This window comes from Haliaeetus albicilla, chromosome 14, assembly GCF_947461875.1.
Source record: "Haliaeetus albicilla chromosome 14, bHalAlb1.1, whole genome shotgun sequence".
Taxonomy (NCBI): Eukaryota; Metazoa; Chordata; class Aves; order Accipitriformes; family Accipitridae; genus Haliaeetus; species Haliaeetus albicilla.
Window position 1 is genome coordinate 2,185,534 of NC_091496.1, and position 15,750 is coordinate 2,201,283.

Sequence of the window (15,750 nt, forward strand, 5' to 3'; positions counted from 1 at the left end):
TAGGTGGTGATGGACCAAGGAGGAATGGTCCCCCAATATCTGATAGGAAGGCCACTCAAAAGGGAAGAGAACTCACCCTGCTACTCCCGCTAAATGCTGTCTGGACCCAGGCAGGCTGTGCAGCACCTTGTTGTGAAAAGTCAAAAGCACTATCACATCAATAGAGTACATGCTGGGTCAAACCAGACCCTCGTGAAACCCTCTGGTGGATTGTCACCTCTGGATCTAGGCTAACAGCACGCAGCACAGATTTGTGGGTAGACTGTCCATGCAAAATTTCTCTCCTTAGAGCATATCAGGTTCATCAGTTACCCAGCTAAAGAAGCTTTCTTTTCAGCGGCAGACCTATAGGGTGCCAGACTTGCCCTATACAGATATAGAGGGCCATACCTTTGGGCACTGATGTTCCCATGTCTGGTATTACGTGATACCAACCCCACAAGCACTGACCACGAAAAATGACCAAAGCAGACCCCTAGAACCATATATGAGATGGTTTCTGCCTTCAAACCAGTGTCACCACAAGCGCTCCTTCCACTGGAAAGGTGAGAGATGACAAGTGTGGAGGGCCGCTGGCCTGAATGGGCCTCCAGCGAATTACCTGGAGCATCTCTTGGTGCTGCTGAGTTTACCGTGGGGAAGAAGAGGACACTTATCTCTTGTGATGCTAAGCCAGATCTCCAGATTGGCACATGGCTCTCTCTGGAGGTACTCACATGCTGCCTAGAAGCTGTCAGGATGCTCTATAGTTCCTATCCCACCATGATCCCGCTGTTCCCACAGGCAATCTTGCATTTCCCTCCCCATCCAACCTCTGCCCTTCTCTTGCAGTGTCACCCGGAGCTGAAGGGACCATCCCTTTGCTTTCTGTTAGAGACAGCTGCAAAGACATCTTCATATGTCTCATCCATCCCTTTCTGCTGTTGCTAAAGGGCTCCGAGTCTTTCCTCAGTACCACAATCTTTGAAAACACTCTCAGAATGATTTACCTGTGGGAACAAAGCAATTATGGTCAGTCTATTTGTAGACTGATACCTGTAGATACCTGTATCTTTGGGGTTTTGCCATCTTCCCTACAAAATTCCAAGCCAAATTTTAGAGAAATCAACAGCCAGGGAGGGTCTGTAAGTGTCTTGGCCTAAATGTCCCAATACCATGGAAGGGAAATACCCCTTATTAAATTCCAGATGAATTAGGAACCACTTGTTCAGTTAAATCCCACAATGTGGAAGGCATATGTGCCTATGCTGGCCAGAGAAAATGCCTTGAGATTAAAAAAAAAGTCCTCTAAACAAGAAGTTACTAAATAAATGAAATTAAGCCTGATCAGAAGAAACAGAAACCTCCCCCACGCCTACCCCTTGGAAATAATACAGAACACATTTCACTGACTGTAGCTGAATGCTCTGCAAGAGGTACAGGGAAATACCCTGTGGGGATATATTCCCTTGCCATCAGGATAGCACAGCAAGATGGGACTGGGAAAGCTGGGCTGGAGTCTCTGTTATACTGGTCACACATCCCATTTCAATTACTGGCACTGTTTGGTAGCCCAGTTCACTCTCATGTCAGGCAATCGGATACACGGCAGATGTTAGAAACTGGAAACACGGCAGCGAAGAGGTGGTAAGTGCCAAGACTACACAGGGACAGCTATGCGGGGAGCATAACATGATGTTTCCTCATGTGATGGCAGCATTTTGTGTTTCCTGGTGGTGTGCTCTCCGTTAGGGACATCTAATCTAAAGCAGCCGGGTGGTTTTCACCAGACGAGGATGTGGTTATGGTATGCACCTACTCTGTTCATCCAGCCTTCAGCAAGGCAACGCAGACACACTTGGTAGAAGAAGAAGTAAGACCTTCTCTAACTCAGATACAAATGCTTGTCCCAATCTTGCAAGATGCTTCAAGTCCAGAAAGTCACTGTCTTTCAATTCCCAGTGGTCACCACCCACAAAGATCCATGGGTCTTAAAAATGACAGCAACTGACAGATCAGCAGAGTAGGGGATAAAATACACAGTAGATCGTGGCTTGCTTGGAAGTACTTTCCTGAGTTCATTGAAAACAAAGAACCAACTTCTAAACACCTCCAGCCAGATATGGACCAATCACTAAGATGACCAAATTCCCCCCAAATATTAGTGAAAGATCTGATGGTTTGACCTTATTCATCAAGATCTCAAAATGAATGGTGAGTGAAGGATAACTTGTCTCCATTATGGGCAGACATTGAAATGAATGTAGCATGCCTGTTCACTCAAAAATAGACCTTTCAGCTTAAAATTAACTATCAGCAGTCCAAGGCTGGAAGGCAGCAAGATGCACTGTTAAGTTGCCTCAGATACAAGCCATGTGTAATTTGATCATGTTTTTCATTATTTAGAGCAGACTTTTAAAAAAGTCTGTGTCTCAGCTAAGTTTTAGGTAAGTTCCAGCATTTTACACTATTTTGAGGACAGGCATAGAAGAAATTAGCATCTTCTTCATCTGAAGGGGGACAGGGAACAAAACCCTTCATGGTTCAGAGGTGTTGCATTGGGAGTCACTGGGCTACATGCAATCCCACAAATTGGTAATTAGCACCCTAGCAATTAGTAACCTTGCTCTCATGGACAATGCCCACTGAACTTCGCACAGTCACAGATTTACCTGGAAAGCCCTGGAGTGGGCTTTACCCCAACCACTACTGATGGCCAGCATGGCAAATACACAGTTGCACCACTGTCCAGCTGCCCTGTCCCTGCTCCCTCCGGGCTTTTATTGACCGCAGGCTTATGTCGTGGTAGGAAGCATCAAGTCCTTTCCACTACGGCTGGTTAAGGTGGGTGATGGGTTAGGCTGGGCTTAACTACCCATGAATTTTAAGTATGGCAGCCTGCTCGGAGATGTCTAACCTGGTGGCAATGACAAGAAAGCAGGATAAAACACTTTTGAGCTATGGAGCGTCATTCCCAGACCATTAGGCACTTTGGTGCTAACACCATGGCAGGCTAAGAGTTAACAAAGGGTTTTCTTCCCATAGTGTAGCAAAGGCAGATTTCGTGTCTTCAGCAGGAAGCTCCTTGCTCTTGCAGTGGGAGTGTTCAAGAGCTGTGTCTGCAGGACAGCGGTTTCCACATGGGATCATGAGTCTGGAAGCACAAATGGATGTGGGATCACAAACCTAGGAGCGGGATCACAGAGGGAAAAGTGTGGGCAGCAGGAGCGTACAAGGGCCTTGCAGGAGCAAGTGAGTGTACAGGGCAGAGCTGTGCAGTCCCTTGTATTCTAGAAAGCAAGCAAAGACCTACCTAAAAATCACCACCATAATTTTTTCTCAGATGGGAGTACTTACAGTTTACAAGGCAAGAAAAGGAAAAGCTTTTTAGTGCATCCCAAGATCAACTCCGATACTCACGCCTCTGCAAAGTGAGCAAAGAGGAGCCTTCAGTGCTCAGCCTGCCGAGGTGTAACTAGTGAAAGGATGCCCAAGTGGTCGGATAACCAGGTTGGGTAGCTCTGCTCAGCACCATTCATTTTTCCAGGAGCGAAAGGGAGCCCCAAAGCACAGCAGATTCCTGTCACAGCTGCATTCACCCCAGATGTCTCTCAGAAGGAGCAAATCCTCACCTTTCACCTGGGCTGGCATTTCTATTTCATACTTGCACATACACACCTGCAACCCGACGATCCTGTGGAAGCACTTAAAGGTAACAGTAAACTCAAAGTGATTGATCTACAGATAATTTACCTTGGCAAGGAGGGCTACAAGTCAGCTATCGAGTTACTGACAGACGCTGCACTCCCATATGCAGGAATGAATAGCTTTCCTGGATACTGGCACGTCTACAGCATCAAGAAACTAAATTATCAGGAGCAAAGGTAGTGGTGCCTTAACATAGAGACTGATGAGGACATGCTCTAAAAGGACCCCAAAACCATCAGCCAAACTAATGTTCCCTCCAACCTGCATGTGGTCAAATGCGGCTTTATTCTGGATCATTTTGTCAGAATTAAAAGAAGTTGTTGAGAGAGAAAAGAATGATTCTTGCATTCTTGTCTATGTTTCTTGAACAGAGAAAGGGTGTCCTCTGTTATCAACCCTTCCTGGGGTCGCGGAATGGCTCTTGGTGTCACTCTACCATGCAAAGAAGTGATTGTGGCTGCACTACAGGGAATTAAATGGACAGCAGAGGTGAAAAGAGGGATAAAAGCCATGTATGTCATGAAACACCACCAGGCTGAGACTGCTACTTTGGAAGAGAAAGAAGTGGGGGCAACATAAAACTGGGTGCCACATATCAAACTCTCCACGTGGTCGAGACCTGTTTGACCACATACCTTGCATGGCCGAAGGGTGGGAGATCGCACCGTCTTCCCTGGCCTCCCACCACTCCTCAGCAGGGCACGGGAAGACTGGGCATGCCAAACGGCTCCAGGGCAGACTGGTGGGTTTGACTTGCTCCTCCCCACAGCTGGGGACCCTGCTTACTTGCCAGCCCCTGTGCTATCACAGCTTTGATGACAGCCACCTAACACAACGTTAGTCCAGGACCCCAACCGCAAGCCAGGTGCAGCCGAGAGCTATACATAGATTGTAATTCTGACTTATGCAAATAGAAAGAATAGCCAGTGATCATTAAAAATAATTAAAGCCACTCTTATACATGAGATTTTTCGCCTCCAGTTCAGGTTTTATGTATCCTGTAAATATTAGGGTGCAAGATTAGATCTAATGCGGGGGGGGGAAATTATTCCTAAATGTGCATCATACCCAGTACACATCTCCTGAATCCAAGTGTCCCAAAGAATATTTAGGGGACCTCACAGATCTCCTCTTTTTTGCCCTTTCCCAAATGTGTTTTGCTAAAAGTAGGATTTACAAAACTGAAAATTCATTAGAAGGTCACAGTATAAAACTCCAGCACAGAGACAATAACAAGATACAGAATAGCCCTCACTTTCCCCCTTTGCAGTATTTTTTGCAGTAGTCTGAATCAAAATGAGTCACATTATCTCATCTCCTCACTTTGGACTGTGACCCACAGTGACTACAATATAGCTCTTCCATTTTCACTTACCTTGTCCATAAGAGACAAAATGAAAGGGGAGCGTCAGAATTTCAGCAACCCACGCACCTGTAATGCATTTCAGACTGCTTCTTCCTCTGAAGCCTCGCCAAAAACTGAGACAGAGCTCGAAAAGGGAAGACGAAAACTCCAGCCTCTCTGGAGGACACACTGAAAATCCTGCAGACACTGGGAAAACTAAGATAGCTGAGAGTCTACCGTGCTGACTCTCATTCTGCCAGAGAGCTGCAGCTGGTGCCAGTGAAATATTTATGCAAGGACAGCAGATGTTGCGAGCAAAGTATGAAGAAAGACATGAGAGCTGCAGTATTAGTTTGGGGCATGTAGTGCAGTGTTTGCTTCCTACAATGGCCAACATCAGATGCTTAGCAAGAGTGTAAGAGCAGGGCAAGCACACAGAGACACCTCCATCTTTCCAGCCTCCAGCGACCTATAGCTTAGGGACCTTCTGACGGACAGACTGCATCTTGGAAATGTCTTTGCATTCAATACCCTGTACAAACCTTTCTTCTATGAAACTTCTTACTCTGGAAACCATTTAAATTTTTAGCATTCCCAATGTTCTGTGGCAATGAGTTCCACAGGTTTACTACATGCTGCATGAAAATGTTACATCCTTCATTAGTTTTCAACCTCGATCCTGCTTGTTTCATTTGTTGCTACTCAATTCTTGTATAAGAAGAAATATTAAATTTTTTAAAATCTGGGAGAAACATTGCCTATTTCTTCCATATCACCGCTGCCATCTCTAAGGCTTGGGAACATTTGTCTGTACATCAACGGCAAGATCAGAAATAACATTTAAGCAGCAACAGTGCAACCTGGATAGTACTGAAGTGCCTGTGCTCATGGAGAGACTGAAGAAACCTGGAAGATCCACGTGAGCATCTCTTAACACAGAGGGCAGCTCAGTTCAACACAGACTTTGGCCCAGCAATAAATGCAAATGTAATGTTGGCCCAGCAATAAATGCAAATGTAATGTTGACCCAGCAAAAAATGCAAATATTTAGAGCCCCTGGAAATCCCCAGTGTCTGCCTGGCATCAGCCCCTTCTCAGAGACCTTGCAACTAAGCAAAGTCCACAAGAGCACAGCATGGCTGGTGCCCCAGGAGAGCTAAGCTCAGCTCTCCCATATGCATCACAGATGATGGCTAGGGCTCGAGTCTTCAGACGGTCAGCAAATAGGCTTCCCGTGGGGTTGAACCGCAGGGAAGCTTTACCATGAGCCCAGGAGACAAAGGGCAGACTGTAATTCTTGTACAACTGGAGAGGAGACTAAGTGCACCGTGCTAGCAGCAAGCATAGCCCTGCTGAGAAACCCCCACCAGCTTTCCCGCTGCCTTCAAACCACTCTCCCAATTCATAGAATCACAGAACCATAGAACCATTTAGGTTGGAAAAGACCTTCAAGATCACTGAGTCCAACCATCATCCATGCCCGCTAAACCATGTTCTGGAGTACCTTGTCTACGCGCTTTTTGAATACCTCCAGGGATGGTGACTCAACCACTTCCCTGGGTAGCCTGTTCCAATGTCTGACAACCCTCTCAGTAAAGAAATTTTTCCTAATATCCAACCTAAATCTCCCTTGCCGCAACTTGAGGCCACTTCCTCTTGTCCTATTCTCCACCCCTCATCTCGAGGCAAACAAGGATCATCCACAATCCATCCACCCTCACCAGTGCAAAAGCCTACCATAACTGCCCTGTACAAAAGAGGAAATAAATCTCAAATTGTTCATTTCAGTAAAAAAAGGTACGAGGGAGCTGCTGTACTTCTGGCTGAAGGGTTAAATGTGGTGCTACCCAGAGATAGCTCCTTTCCTAGCTCATCTCCCAGCTGCTGGGCTCTGGCCTGTTTAATGAAGATTGATTGCCTTCAGGAGGCCACCTCTGTCTAGACTGCCTATGGCCCCTTTTTATTATCCCCACCCACGCAAGTGAACCCAGGACCCAGGCACGGAAAAATTCCAGGCAATGGAGCAGCAAGAGAATAAATTGAGTTTTCTCAGAGCAAACGGAGCCAGGTCTTCCCCAGCCCTTTCTTTTGAGCATGGATTCTCTTGGGTCTCATAACGGCTGAGACACTGACATTGTTTCATCAATGGGGGCCCAGAGAACATTTCATTTTTCTGCCCTCACTTGTATTCATGAAGTTTGCAGTAATCTACTTCCTCCAAGGCCTCTTGACTTTAGGTTATGACAGCACTAGGAAACTCGTGTCCTCGCTGCAGCAGCCTCGCTGAGCTACTACAGCCCCAGACCCGCAGCCTGTGCACACCAGCCTGCAGAAAGGCTAAACGTCTGCTGGGTCTGCTGCAGAGAGCTCCCCGGAGTGCAGGATATCTGCTTTACAGCCCCACCATGAGCCAGAGACAAAGAGAACATGAGATTATTGATGACCTGGCCAACTAAAGTCCTCAGACCATGCCTATGCTATTGAATAAGTGGACCAAGGAAATGCCTTCTAGCCCCAAGGCCAAGAGATAAAATACAGTTTTCCACAGAGCTAAATTATCTTTATACCCCCATCCCCAAATAGGATTCATATCTACACACTGCCTGGTCCTTGGTCCACGCTTGCCCCAGGTTGGACCTGTGCATTGTTTGGGAATGTGATAGTTTGCTTGGACTAAAGCTGTGCCAGGGACTGTGCTAATAGTGGAATAAATTTTCCATCCACCAGTCTAGGAGCCCCAATCCTGTGGCATGATATGTCATTGATCTCCATAACAGGAGTGAACCAAAGTCACAGGTGGAGCAATAAATAAGGTGGACCTAGACACCATGTCTGTTCTCTGAACACAGTCTTGGAGACAATAAAAGCAAAGAAGTGGAAGAAAGAGCATTGCACAGGAAAAGATGGATGAGAACAAGACATGGGTATATTTCATGTGGGAAAAAAAGAAGTTTAGGGTAGTAGAAGGTTTCTAGCCTCTCAGAGGGATCTTGGAGCAACTTCCCAAAACCTTGTTGGAGCCCATGTGAAGCCATGTCAAGTTACTCAGGGAGTTCTGTGGTTTCAAAGGTCTTTGACCATGAGACTTCTTCCAAATAGACAGGTAGGTCCAGTTTTGAAAATCCCACATGTCCTGCAGTGCACTGAAACTAAAGCTTAGTGCCATGAGGTTGGGAAGAACTCTAATTCCCACGTTGTGGGAGCTAGAAGCAACACAGGTTGGAGAAACATTAATAATGGACACAACACCTAGATAAAAACATATTAGTGATGGTTTTCCTGACTTTAACTGAAGGAAAAGTGAATTTCGGTCCAAAATTTACAACACACTGAGTCAAAACACCAGTGCTGAACAAAAGAAGGTCTGGGAGGCAGACTGCAATGCTGCAGCTTGCAAAACTCTTTGATACCTAAAGATGTATTCCCTTTCAATTTCCTTGTCTCCAAAGGCTTTTAAAGCAACAAGGTCTACCTAGGGTGAATGCATAGTTTAGATGTTTAATGATAATGATTCCCTGATACCTTGAGGGAATAGCGAATTAGTGCATTACTTCTTCATCTCAAGGCACGAGGGGGTCCAAACCCAGTCTTAAATCATAGAAAATATGAAAAGATTTGCAAGGAGGGAGTGTTGGCACAGCTTAGCAGGGAGGACAAGCTGAGCTCACTGGAGTGTTGCTTTCCAGGGGGAAGGTGCATCAGGACTGAGCGTACAGAGGGAAGCCAGTTAAATGTTAGGCTCCAAAGGAGAAGAAAACATGCCCACATCCTGATATAGATAACTCCAATTCACTTTCTGGACAAGAGTAAAAACAGTAAAAAAAAAAATCCCCTTTCCTCCTCTTTGCGTGTGTTTAGGTTATTTTAATTGAAAGAACATTTCTATGAGAACCCATCAATCACCTCTGGAAAGTCATGTTCACTTGCCTAAAGCATGGAGAGACATATCCAAAGCAGAGAGACTCTCAAAGGGGAAAAGCGCTTCAGGTTGAAGTTCTTCCAGCTCATTTAAAGAGATGTCAAGTTTAACGATCTTAAGGAATGAGGAGGAGGAAGGGGGAGAGGGCTAAAAAAAAAAAGAAGCTATTTCCAATTTTCTCCCCATCTCCCCCCAAAATATGCCTGGAGTTTTTAGCCTTTACCATTTTTGACAAGTAGCAACACACATGGGCAGTTCCAGCACCAGTACTGCTTGATCAAGGAGTTCTGCTTTGGAAATCACCCAAATAAAACTTGGCAGAGAAAAATCAAAGGAAACAAAAAGGGGGAAGTTTAAAAAGTGACAAAGAGGAGAAAGGAGGCCAGATCCTCAGCAAAGCAGTTTCTTGCATCTCCTTTTCGTCACAGGAGCTCTGCTGCTTTACACTAGTAAGGGACAGGCTCTGAGTGTGTCAGAGAAACATCTGTAGGTGCGAAAACCAGCTCACGTACCTCACAGAAAATGAAATGTTTGAGACAGCAGGAATGTTTCCTGCTCCATCGAGAGAAATAGTGATCATTTCTGAAATGCTAAGCTGAGAATGTGCAAGGTGCTAAAATGCGATGCATTTAGCAAATAACTGAAATTGCTGAGAAAATATCTATGCAGGAGGGGGTGGGAGGAATATTTGGGGGACCTGGAAGTTTTTGATGGAACACATAATCCCAAGAATGTGACAATTTATGTAGAGGAGAGAGACTTACCCCTTCTAACACAACTAAAAATACATCAGTGATTTATTTTAGTTATTTTTAAAAAGATGTGATAGCATAAAAGAAAGGGAAATTTAAAGCTGACTGCCACAAAAGGCTTCCCAACAGAGAAGCAAAAGAATCCTCCCCCAGCCAAAGCTGTAAAAGTCCAGGGGCTGGGGGCACGTCAAACAAAGATGGTGAAAGTGGAGTAGCACTTCTTGAATTTCCGTTGCTGCACATTCCCAAAACAAAGGTGAAGGAGTTGAGGTGGAAAGTTTTGGAAAGCTGCACAGCAACAAGACGGCTGCTGGCAGAGCGGACTGGTTTAGGACATGAATGGTCTCTCCCAACAGTACTTGTTAACACCTGGGTTAGATAAGTTTAGGTTTCAGGCACACAAAAAGGACCTATTCCTTACCATTGCTCTCCCACAAATATACACCTACCATGAAGAAACATAATATTGGAGGGGACAAATCGAAATCCCAGGATCTGTTCCCTCCCCTTGCCCCGACTGATGTGACCTAGTCTCTGCCTGTGTCTGCAGCTTAACTGTCCCCACTATAAAATGAGATTAATAATAATAATCTGTTGAGGAAAAGCACTGTCACACCTGAGGACTGTGAATGAGGAGTTCATGTTGGAAAAGGTAGGGCAGGTGAGAAGTCCCCATCTCCAGCTGCATGTTTTCACCACCACAGTCTGAATGCTCCTAGTTCGTACCAGTGGGGATCTAGCTAAACCTCACCTACGGCAGGTTAAGCTACAAGGGTCTGCACTTTGGGAGGTGCTCAGATGGTATCTTGGCCATCGGATGACAATAGTTGCTCACAGGTACTGAAGAAGTGTGGGTAATAATTCCCCTAAGAGTAAAAGCCTAACTCTCAGCATGTCAAGTCCCACAACTGGTTGCTATCCCACTAAAATCCAGTGTGCTCTTGCCTCTTTTACCCGCACACTATTTCACAGAACAGGCTTGTGATGAAAAACAGTGGAAATAAACCCAAGAGTTCACGCTCTGCATATCCCTTCCCAACTTGTCAGAACTGTCATTCGTTCAAAATCTCTTCTTTATCTTGCAGGGAATTTGGTTATGGGGAACAATTGCCTGGAAGAGAAAACGAGTCCAGTCTTGTCTGCACAGCCAAATACCACAGGAGTTCTTCATCTTTTAGTAGGAGAAGCAGTGGGATTGGATTCAGACATGAGCAGGGTCACAAATGGAAAGGAGAGGAGCCAGATGAGGTATCTCACCTCAGAAGGAACCTTGCTGGGTCTTCAGAGAAATCATTTATAGGGGTCTGAGTGTCTTTTTTAACTGCTACTTATTGAGTTATTCAACCCCACTACAACCAAAGCCCTAAACCTGACACCCTCTTCCCACACTGTGGATCTTCAATGTGCTCAAAACCTATAAATCATCAGGAGTCATCTTACTTCGTCTCTTAAGAAAACTGTTGAGAGAGAAAACAGTAAAGTCCAGGTCATGTCAGATGCCAGTTAAAAGGCGGTGGGTCCATTACCACTGCCCACCACTCAACAGTCTGTCACTTTACCAGTTTTCCCACTCTTTGGAAGTGCCCTGAACACAGAAACACAAGTCCATGTGGATTGGAGAAAGCCCAATTGGCCAGTTCTGAATTCCTTCTCTGGAACGTTCACCATGAAAAATATCGTTATCATTGTCATAATGACAGTGTTATTGGAGATGACACATCACGCTCCATTTCAGCAGAGACACCATTGCTGGTCAGGAGAGGAGAGGTTTGAATGAACAGTGTAATATATAGATAGACCAAAGATGCTGGTAAACAAAGGAAGGCCGGAGTGGAGCTCAGGTGTGTTAAAACTTGTTAATGTCTCCACTTGCAGGAATTCTGTCTAATAAATGGCTTCTCTTTATCTGTGGCACCTCCATCTGACCACAAAGTCAGGCGTGAAGTAGTCTAAGGTGAAATCTAAGGTGAAATAATGAATTATTTGTAAGTTGTAGTTTATGTAGTTAGGAATCAGGCATTTTGTTAGCTTGCTCCGTTTGCAGCTTTCAAAATCTGCCAGGACTGCAGAATTCACCGTCTCAGAGATGTTTAAATCAACCATGCTACCTTTGGCAGATCTGCTTCAGAGATAGTCACACAATACCTGTGTGACAGCACTGCCACCACCGAGACCCTGCGGTTTGAATAGGCATTTGCAGCACTAAAAGTACAAGCAGTCTGGAGCTGAGCCAAAGGTCAGTAACTGCTCTGTGACAGAGTCACATCTTCTGTGGACCAGGCATGGCAGAAGCCCCATAGCCTCTGCACATCAGTGTTTATGTCAGAATTACCCGCCTTTTCCTGGCATGCGTCACAGACATATTGATTATGAAAACAGGCAAAATTGGTTTGATTGATTTGCTTCCCACACATTAGAACACGGTTGTTTTACGTCTCAGAAAAAGACATGCTTTAGAAAACAAGAGAGCAAGAAAGCCTTTCTGGGAAAGCTCAACTTTGAGAAACAAGATTTTGCCCACATCAGAACGTCAAAGTCCCTGGTGTTTTGTCAGATTTTGCCACACCTAACAGGGTCAAAAATGTTTTTCTGGAAATGGAACAAGAGAACTTTTCACCCAGGAGCTCACAGGTCTGTCTGGATCCCCCCATCACTGTATTTGGTCCCAAAGCAAAGACCAAAAATCTACAGTCCTTTGGGGAATCAAGGCCTGACTGTCTGCGTATCAGGGCTGGGAAAAATGGCAAGCTACTAAACAAATCTGGCTTCCTAAATTCGCTGTTCTCATTTTCTCGCTGGCATGTAGAAGATTGCTCACAATTTGGTTTTCAGGCAGACCTGAAGGAAGGATTTCTATGCATTCAGTAAGTCAACGCAAATCCCTTCACCCACCCTACTAAGAGCCCACAATTTTGCTCTGAACTGCATTTCAGAAGTCAGGAACTCAGAATGCTGCCAGGGCTTATTCAAACTTTGAAGAGCTACAAATTTGTACTAGAGAAGACACCACCACCCCCCAGCCTGCTTTTGGGGCAGAAACAGACTCCCCAGTCTTCCCATGATGTGAAAACAGGTTTTGTTTTATTTTATTTCAGCCATCTCTGAAGAAAATCAAAATAACACTGGCAGAAGCAAGACGATGTTTGTAGGTAGAAGTAATATCTTTTATTAGAGCTGTCGTTGGAAAAAACAGGTAAGCCCTGGGCCGTTGAAGAAAAGCTTTTGTCCTATAGCTGAAAGCTTATTTAATTTTCCAGCTATATTATTTCATCCTACAAACCTCATCTTGTCTGTGTCCTTAGGCCATCCTGACTGCAAGAACATGGCCTCAAGAGCACTGCTGTCCATTCACAGCTTGCAAGACAACTTGGCTGCATTGCCAAGTGTTAGTATTCACTCCTGGTAGAGAGACAGGGCTGAGAAATCGCTCTTGCTCATCAGATGATTCCACTGACATCACTGGGTGTCTGCCTTTCGATACAGTGAAGGTGAACTGACTTTTAAATTACTTTCAAAATGGTATTTTTTAAAATATTGTTTTTTTCTATTTTCTGCCAGTATTTTGTCATTCATTTCGATATCTAGAATTGATGTGAACTGAATTTTGGATGGATTTAATTTTTATTTTAATGGGAGAGAATTATACTGTTAGATCTTAGATCTGTGATCGGGATCACTTGTGAAGAATACACCAACCTGCAAACAAGGAGCTCGGCACGTTGGTCCTGCATCACAGCTGGGACGAACCAATCTCACTCCACGCAAAGGAAAAAGGGCGCATCCAGCAGCTACATCTCTAGCCTCATATGGAGGTGACCTGGAAGTTTTTTGCAGTGATATGAGCTCCCATCCCCTAAGAATTAGACCATGAACTCAACAGACTGAGAACTCTCCTCAGTCAGACAATTCATCCCAGAACCTATCTCGCAGTTATAACGTTAGAAAGGATGTTAAATACTGACTAGCCCAGACAGGACTGCCCTCCCAGAGGTGCCAGGCTACAATGAACAGCTCAAGATGCTTTATGAGCTGACATTTTGGTTTTACTGTTACACTGGAGCAGTTCAAAAGAAGCAATTTGTTCTGTGGCTTAATGCATTTAGGAACCAAGGTGCAGCACATTTATTGTGGCAGAAAAACAACCTCAGCCCCTCCCTCCTCCCTTTGAAGCACAAAGAAAGCGAATGAAAAGTGAAGAAGTGAGCACCCAAGGTAGGAAAAGCTTATTAGTGAAGGGAACAGAAAAAATCGATCATTCTGACCTGTGCAGCAGCTGAGGATGTGGAAGCAGGAAACCCTGGAGACGTTACAAAGTGCCAGCAAGCCTGAGCAATCGTCTTTGTTTGTTGCTAATGAGCCATGGTGCTTTTTAATAATATATAAACCATTTAAAAGGACTTGATGGGAAGACCAAGGAAGTCAGCTGAAGCGTTTCTACCTAGAGCGAGGTCAGAAAACACTGAAATGTTTTGTGAAATGGGGGAACAATGAACTTCTGCCAAATACAGAGCAAGAGTTCAGCAAAACTGCTGGGGCTCCCAGCAGTGTCCTAGATGCTTGGACCTCCAAAGCATTATTTTTTGGCAGACCATCCTCCCAGAGGTTACGTCCCAAGCTGAAACTCCTGGAAACATCACAAGGGAGGCCCCAGATCCCTTCGGTCCGTGATGCTCTTATCAAGAAACCACGGGGTTTCTATCTGTGGGCAAAGCCCACAAGGTACCCAAGGATTCCTGGGTGTCATTGCTGTAGTTTCCAGGTTTTCAGCCATAGCTCATGTAAGCCCTGAGGACACATGCTGCATCCATGCCGGGTTTCCAGCCCCCCCAGGTAAGGAGTCTGGAACTGTGGGATCTCCAGCTTGGAGACAAAGAGCCTAGAAACTCTCTCACAGCGAGGAAAAGAAATGGGCAATCCTGGCAGTTTCACCCCCATCATTAGCTGCTTTTAGCAGCAGAGAAGCTGCCAAGGCTGTCACATTCCCTGAAGAGCTGGAAATTACAAAAAGAAGTGCTTCATTTTTGGACTGACCACAGTTCTTTGCAATGTGTTCATGAGATTTCACACTTGTGGTATTCAAAGAAAAAAAAAAATCTGGGTCTGATTCAGATAAAAATTTTATTAAAAACAAAATGAAATATCTACAGCATGAAAATCCCACTTTTTGATCAATATGGCTGCCATTGATCACAGAATGCTTTGACAGATGCTTAGCAGGGATTCTCCATACAACTTTAGAAAAGAAGAGGCTTCACCCCTGACTGATATGCAGCTATGTTAACAGCAGAAAACAGCAGATGAATTGTTCCAACTGCAAGAATGCAAACCCACTCTCTAGACACACGGATAAGGAGTAACCGGGTGTCCTGGTTTTGGCTGGGATAGAGTTAATTTTCTTCCTAGTAGCTGGTATAGTGCTGCGTTTTGGGTTCAGTATGAGAAGAATGTGGATAACACACTGATGGTTTCAGTTGTTGCTAAGTAATGTTTATACGAAGTCAAAAATTTTTCAGCTTCCGATGCCCAGCCAACAAGAAGGCTGGAGGGGCACAAGAAATTGGGAGAGGACACAGCCAGGACAGCTGACCCACACTGGCCATAAGGCTATTCCATACCATATGACGTCATGCCCAGTATATAAACTGGGGGAGCTGGCCAGGGGGGTGAGGGGCGCCGATCACTGCTCAGGGACTGACTGGGCATTGGTTGGCAAGTTGTGAGCAATTGCATTGCGCGTCACTTGTTTTGTGTATTCCAATTCTTTTATTATTATTATTATCACTATTATTTTCTTCCTTTTCTGTCCTATTAAACTGTCTTTATCTCAGCCCAGGAGTTTTACTTTTTTTCCCCTGATTCTCTCCCCCATCCCACTGGGTGGGGGCAAGTGACTGAGCGGCTGCGTGGTGCTTAGTTGCTGGCTGGGGTTAAACCACGACACAAGGCAACAACACAATCTAATCAGGACAACATAAAGCTGAAGGTGTCATAGACACTGTATTAAGCCCTACAGAAAGTCCATGCCAGACTGGAGAGTCCAGATGTCG

The 15,750-nt window shown here is 45.0% G+C and overlaps 1 protein-coding gene across 1 annotated transcript in view; it reads right to left on the reverse strand.

Annotated features, from left to right (window-relative positions):
• LOC104321903 (collagen alpha-1(VII) chain-like) overlaps window positions 1-5,269 on the reverse strand; it is a 132,774-nt gene extending 127,505 nt beyond the window's left edge. Inside the window, exon 1 of the mRNA XM_069801526.1 lies at window positions 5,120-5,269. The gene's annotated coding sequence lies outside the window, so the exon portion shown is untranslated. The remainder of the gene's footprint in view (window positions 1-5,119) is intronic.
• Between the last annotated feature and the right edge of the window lie 10,481 nt (window positions 5,270-15,750).